Source organism: Nematolebias whitei, chromosome 17, assembly GCF_014905685.2.
Source record: "Nematolebias whitei isolate Nwh7 chromosome 17, NemWhi1, whole genome shotgun sequence".
Taxonomy (NCBI): Eukaryota; Metazoa; Chordata; class Actinopteri; order Cyprinodontiformes; family Rivulidae; genus Nematolebias; species Nematolebias whitei.
In genome coordinates, this window is record NC_056514.1 from 3,188,597 (window position 1) to 3,195,255 (window position 6,659).

The 6,659-nt window shown below is 40.4% G+C and overlaps 1 protein-coding gene across 1 annotated transcript in view; it reads right to left on the bottom strand.

Annotated features, from left to right (window-relative positions):
• The window catches only part of LOC119424214 (signal transducer and activator of transcription 5B), a gene marked incomplete at its 3' end in the record, with an annotated part of 61,944 nt that overhangs the window by 1,908 nt on the left and 53,377 nt on the right, over positions 1-6,659 (bottom strand).

Consider the following 6,659-nt stretch of genomic DNA (forward strand, 5'->3'; position numbering starts at 1 on the left):
AACAACAACAACAACAACAACAACAACAACAACAACAACAACAACAACAACAACAACAACAACAACAATAGTGTAATACATTTTATTTAAGGATGCCTTTCAAAAACCCAAGGTCACCTTACAAAAACAAACAAAAACAACAATTAATAAAAACAGAATCAACAAAACTATTATATAAAACAAGTCATGATATGACAACACTTAAAACCATGTTAAAGAGAATACGCCTGTTTGAACATGTGTGTTTTCATCTGTGATTTAAAAGAAGGAAGAGAGTCTGTGTTCCTGATGACAGGAGGGAGTTCCAGAGCTGAGGAGCACAGCGACTGAAGGCTCTGTTCCCCATGGTGACGAGACGGGCAGAAGGAACAATAAGACGAGTGGCAGACAAGGATCTGAGGGTACGGGAAGCAGTGGAGATGTGAATCAGATCACACAAGTAAGGAGGGACAATGTCATGGATGCACTTGAACATGAGAGTTAGAAGAGTTTTTGAAATTTATTCTAGCTTCTATGGGCAACCAGTGAAGATGTTGCAGAACCGGGGTGATGTGTTCTCTGGAAGTTATGACCCGAGCTGCACAGTTCTGAAGGAGTCTGAGTTTATGGAGAGACTTATTTGGGAGACCAAAAAGAAGAGAATTACAATAATCAATACAGGAGGTGATAAGGCTATGGACAAGGATGGCAGCAGCATGAGGAGTAAGAAAGGGACGGAGTCGGTTAATGTTGCGCAAGTATGCAGATCGGGTGATATAATTAATATGAGATTAAAATGAGAGTGCACCATCAAGTACGACACCCAGATGCTTTATGTGAGGGGAAGGATGAACATGGGAGTTGTCAATATTTATGGAAAAACTGAGATTTGGTTAAAGTGGAGGCTATGCCAATAAGTAAAACTTTGTTTTCTTACTGTTAAGTTTAAGAAAATTAGAGGAAAACCATGATCCAATTTCCATAAGACAGTGAGGGAGGTGGATGGAATGAAATGTATTTTGAGGAAATGTAGAGCTGGGTGTTGTCCGCATAACAATGGAAATTGATTTTATATTTGCAAAATATATGGCCAAGAGGGAGCATGTAAATAATGAATACAAGGGGCCCTAATATGTAACCCTGGTGAACACCTGCAGAAATTCAATTCAATTCAGTTTATTTATATAACGCCAAATCACAACAAAATTAGTAAAGTTCTCTATCTAAGAAATGGAAAACAAACTTGAGGAATGGGATTTAAATTGAATAAACTGAGTGTGGCCTGAAATATATGAGGTAAACCAAGCAAGTGGAGTATGACTGATGTCAATGGATGAAAATCTGTTCAGGAGGACATCAGGTCTGTCACAATAACAAATTTTGCTGGGCAATTAATTGTCTCAGAAATTATTGCAATAAACAATAATAATGTTTGGAATTTGACAGTAATTAGTAATTATTGTTATTGACAATAATTAGTAATTATTGTTATTGACAATAATTACTAATTATTGTTATTGACAATAATTAGTAATTATTGTTATTGACAATAATTACTAATTATTGTCAAATTTAAGAAGAAATGTTTGTTAATTCATGTTGCATGTAGTAACGTTTTCAACCACCAGATGGCAGTATAAGACTGTTTGAATCAAAGGATGAATAGTGATGGAGTGAGCTCCACGTCTAAGAAAAATGGGAGGGAGGCCCCTTGACATGACATGGTCCGTCTCTCCTTCCTTTCTTCAGTTCTCAAAATGGCAGACACTCGGTGTGGTTTGAGCTCTTTAGCATAACATTTTTCACACAAAGCTTTTAATAAAGAAAAAATCAGTAAACAAGTTCTCAGCTTCTTTTGCAAAGAAATACAACTTTTTACACGTCGGCACGGGTTTCAACTGTGAATTTTGGAGCTTCGACAAGATGGACATTTTTTCCCTGAGGTCAGCCTGTTAGCTTAGCTCGTAGCTTAGCTTCTCAGCTTAGCTGCTTTTAACGATCCAAAAATGCTATTTTGGATCGTTAAAACAGATTTTAAAGAGAAAGGGAAGGGTCAGCGAAGAGCGCTGGAGTTGAGCTGTGTCTTCAGTAGAAAGAGAGCGACACGAAGAAACGATAAAGCTGGGGGAGTGGTGGCGCAGAGGTTAGAGAAGGTGGGCCTGTGATTGGAAGATCGCCGGTTCAAGCCCCGGTACAGACAACATCAAAAATGTGGGTAGGGTAGGTGAAGCACCCACACCTGCCCCCACCCTCATTCGCCCTACTCTGGGCCCTTGAGCAAGACCCTTAACCCCCATCTGCTCCCTAAGCAGGTCTCTCTTGCAAATGAGTTCTTGTGGCTACCTGTACAAATAAAAAGTAAATGAAAAAAAAAAGAAGCTGATAAATGAAAATGAGGTAGATAATTTTCATTTATCATGCGATTACTTGATTTATTCTGCACTGAGAACAAGGAGGATGAGAATGATGATGAGACCAGAATCAGCTGCCAACAAAAGGTCACTGGTGATCTTTAATAAAGCTGTTTCTGTACTGTGGTGTTTAAGATGCTGACGATTAAAGAGAAAGTGGAACTTATGGACAAACTTTACGATGGCCGTACCTACGCAGATGTTGCTGACCGCCTACGGCATGATTGTTAAGATGAAAGCTGCATTGGTCATGTGGATTAATGACTGCAGGAAAAAAACAACATAAATTTGGATACCAACACCATCTGGACAAAGGTGAAACAACTTTATGATTGTCTTGCAGCAGCAGGAGGAAGAAGACAGCAACGCAAATGAGGAGAAGGGAACAAACCCGAAGCTGGAACTTTCAACCACCTGGTTCAACCACCGAACCACTGCACTTCGTGCCAGCAAGGGATGGTTCGACAAATTTCAGAAACGATTTGGATTATTAAGTGTTTCTCTGCACAGAGAGGCTGTGTCTGCTGACACAGAAGGAGCGGAGGAGTTTGTTAACACAATGTTCAAAGATCTGATCGCCGAGCCAGGGGTCTACAGGTCAGAACAAGTTTTTAACGTGGACGAAACGGGCCCGTTCTGGAGAAGGATGCCATCTCACACTTTTATTATGAAGGATGAAGCCAAAGCACCTGGTTTCATCTCATCTTCATCACCTTCATCAATGGACAGATAATTCTTCCATCTCCTTCTCTTCTAGTTCATCTTCTCTGGTGAGTACATATATAAAATTAATATTTTAAAAGATTTAAGAGTTTTGAAAATTATTAGGAACATTGCAAGTATGGGATGGGTTTAAAACGCCAATATATACCTGTATATGAATGCTAAAATACAGTAGTACCTCGCGACTTCGCGGTTTGTTTATCGCGGATTCACTCTATCGCGGTCTTTCAAAATAAGATTGGAAATGACACACAACTGGTTGATTGATGGATGAACCGCATGATCGGCATGGAATTTTCAATTTAAATTAATTATTTTAAATTATTAGCACCTCCTGCACCTCTGTGCAGACAACACTGCAGGATAAGCTTCCTCCTGCAGCTGATCAGCTGATCTCTAATCTGCCGTGGAAAAGTGGGCATGGCTGAAAGCGTTTGAAGGTGGCAAAGAGCAGAGGAGGCAGAGAGCTGAAATCATGACATTCAGTGCTCTTTTAGAGCGTTTAGAGTTTAGAAACATGGTTTAGAATATTGCAAGAGTGTAGGAAGGGTTTAAAACATATATATACAAACCGGATTCCAAAAAAGTTGGGACACTAACCACTTTGTGAATAAAAACTGAATGCAATGATGTGGAGGTGCCAACATCTAATATTTTATTCAGAATAGAACACAAATCACAGATCAAAAGTTTAAACTGACAGAATGTATCATTTTAAGGGAAAAATCTGTTGTTTCCAAATTTCATGGCGTCAACAAATCCCCAAAAAGTTGGGACAAGTCCATTTTTACCACTGTGTGGCATCCCCCCTTCTTCTTCCAACACTCAACAGACGTCTGGGGACAGAGGAGACCAGTTTCTCAGGTTTAGAAATAGGAATGCTCTCCCATTCATGTCTAATACAGGCCTCTAACTGTTCAATCGCCTTGGGCCTTCTTTGTTGCACCTTCCTCTTTATGATGCGCCAAATGTTCTCTATAGGTGAAAGATCTGGACTGCAGGCTGGCCATTTCAGTACCCGGATCCTTCTCCTACGTAGCCATGATGTTGTGATTGCTGCAGAATGTGGTCTGGCATTATCGTGTTGAAAAATGCAGGGTCTTCCCTGAAAGAGAGGACGTCTAGATGGGAGCATATGTTGTTCTAGAACCTGAACATAGTTCTCTGCATTAATGGTGCCTTTCCAGACATGCAAGCTGCCCATGCCACAAGCACTCATGCAACCCCATACCATCAGTGATGCAGGCTTCTGAACAGAGCGTTGATAACAACTTGGGCTATCCTTGTCCTCTCTGGTCCGGATGACATGGCGTCCCAGTGTTCCACAAAGAACTTCAAATCGTGACTCATCTGACCACAGAACAGTCTTTCATTTTGCCACACTCCATTTCAAATGACCCCTGGCCCAGTGCAAACGTCTGAGCTTGTGGAGCTTGCTTAGAAATGGCTTCCTCTTTGCACTGTAGAGTTTCAGCTGGCAACAGCGGATGGCACGGTGGATTGTGTCCAATGACGATGCTTTCTGGAAGTATTCCTGAGCCCATTCTGTTATTTCCTTGACAGTGGCATTCCTGTTTGAGGTGCAGTGATGTTTAAGGGCCCGGATATCACGAGCATCTAGTAGAGTTTTACGGCCTTGACCCTTACGCACAGCGATTGTTCCAGATTCTCTGAATCTTTTGATGATGTTATGCACGGTTGATGATGATAACTTAAAAGTCTTTGCTATTTTACGCTGGGTAACACCATTCTGGTATTGCTGCACTATCTTTCTGCGCAACAATGGTGGAATTGGTGATCCTCTTACCATCTTGGCTTCTGAGAGACACTGACACTCTGAGAAGCTCTTTTTATATCCAATCATGTTGTCAATTGACCTAATTAGTGTTAATTGGTCTTCCAGCTGTTCGTTATATGCTCAATTTCCTTTTTCCAGCCACTTATTGCTACTTGTCCCAACTTTTTTGGTATTTGTTGACACTGTGAAATTTTGAATCAACATATTTTTCCTTTAAAATGTTAAATTTACTCAGATTAAACTTTTGATCTGTCATCTATGTTATATTACGAATAAAATATTGACATTTGCCATCTCCACATCATTGCATTCAGTTTTTATTCACAATTTGTTTAGTGTCCCAACTTTTTTGGAAGAAGGTGCTCTGGTCAGATGAAACCAAAATCCAACTGTTTGGCCACAATGCAAAACGATATGTTTGGGGTAAAAGCAACACACCCTGAACACACCATCCCCACTGTCAAACATGGTGGTGGCAGCATCATGGTTTGGGCCTGCCTTTCGTAAGCAGGGACAGGGAAGATGGTCAGACTTGATGGGAAGATGGATGGGGCCAAATACAGGACCATTATGGAAGAAAACCTGTTTGAGTCTGCAAGAGACCTGAGACTGGGACGGAGATTTATCTTCCAACAAGACAATGATCCAAAACATAAAGACACATCTACAATGGAATGGTTCAAAAATAAACGTATCCAGGTGTTGGAATGGCCAAGTCAAAGTCCAGACCTGAATCCAATCAAGAATCTGTGGAAAGAACTGAAGACTGCTGTTCACAAACGCTCTCCATTCAACCTCACTGAGCTCCAGCTGTTCTGCAGGAAGAATGGGCAGAACTTCAGTGTCTCCATGTTCAACCCTGATAGAGACATACCCCAAGAGACTTGCAGCTGGAACTGCAGCAAAAGGCGGCGCTACAAAGTATTAACACAAGGGGGCCGAATAATATTGTGTAGTGAACCTGATCTGACCTCAAATCTGATCAGATGGACAGAGACTGTTATTTCATTGATCTGCATCCAGAAATACAGTTCGAACCATCTGGAGACTTTCTTTCTTGAATTAATCAAGCAGAAAAGACAATTCTCTATGATCATTACTGTTTTACAAATGTTTGATAATCAAATTGTGTTAGTTCACTCAATGCTTACAGGTTGAAGAGAACTACTCATTTTTATTTTACATAAACAGTAAGTAATGATTTTTATTCCTCATTCAAAGAAGAAATCAGGTTAATATGCATTTCTTGATTTTTCTGTCTGCAATGAGCAAGTTTTGTAAGTATGTTAAAGTTCAGGCTTCGGTCAACTAAAATGTTTACCGAGAAGAAATGTCATGTTTAATCTTTACAGAAGATACAGCAGAGTTTGACTCCACGAAGTCTGGTTTTCTGCAATAATCTCTCTGTCTGTTGTTAAACAATCTCATTCTCTGACCTTGAATTTGATAACATCTTACATCACAAACCACACCTCTATTCTGGTCCATCCACGAATCAGAAAGCTCTAAATTGACCCGGAAGTCAACTCATTTAAAATGTGGCAACTTCCCGGTTCTTAGAGAGTCTGATGCTGCAGAGCTCTGAGAGTGCTAGAGTGCTGAAGAGTGATGGAGTTAAAGAGCTAGAGTGTAAGAGCTAAAGAGATGAAAGGAGTTCAGAGTTCTTGGATGCAAACGCATTCAAGATGATCCAGAGACGTTTTGGGATTATAACTTCTGTTTGGATAACCTCGTACGACTCTCTAAGG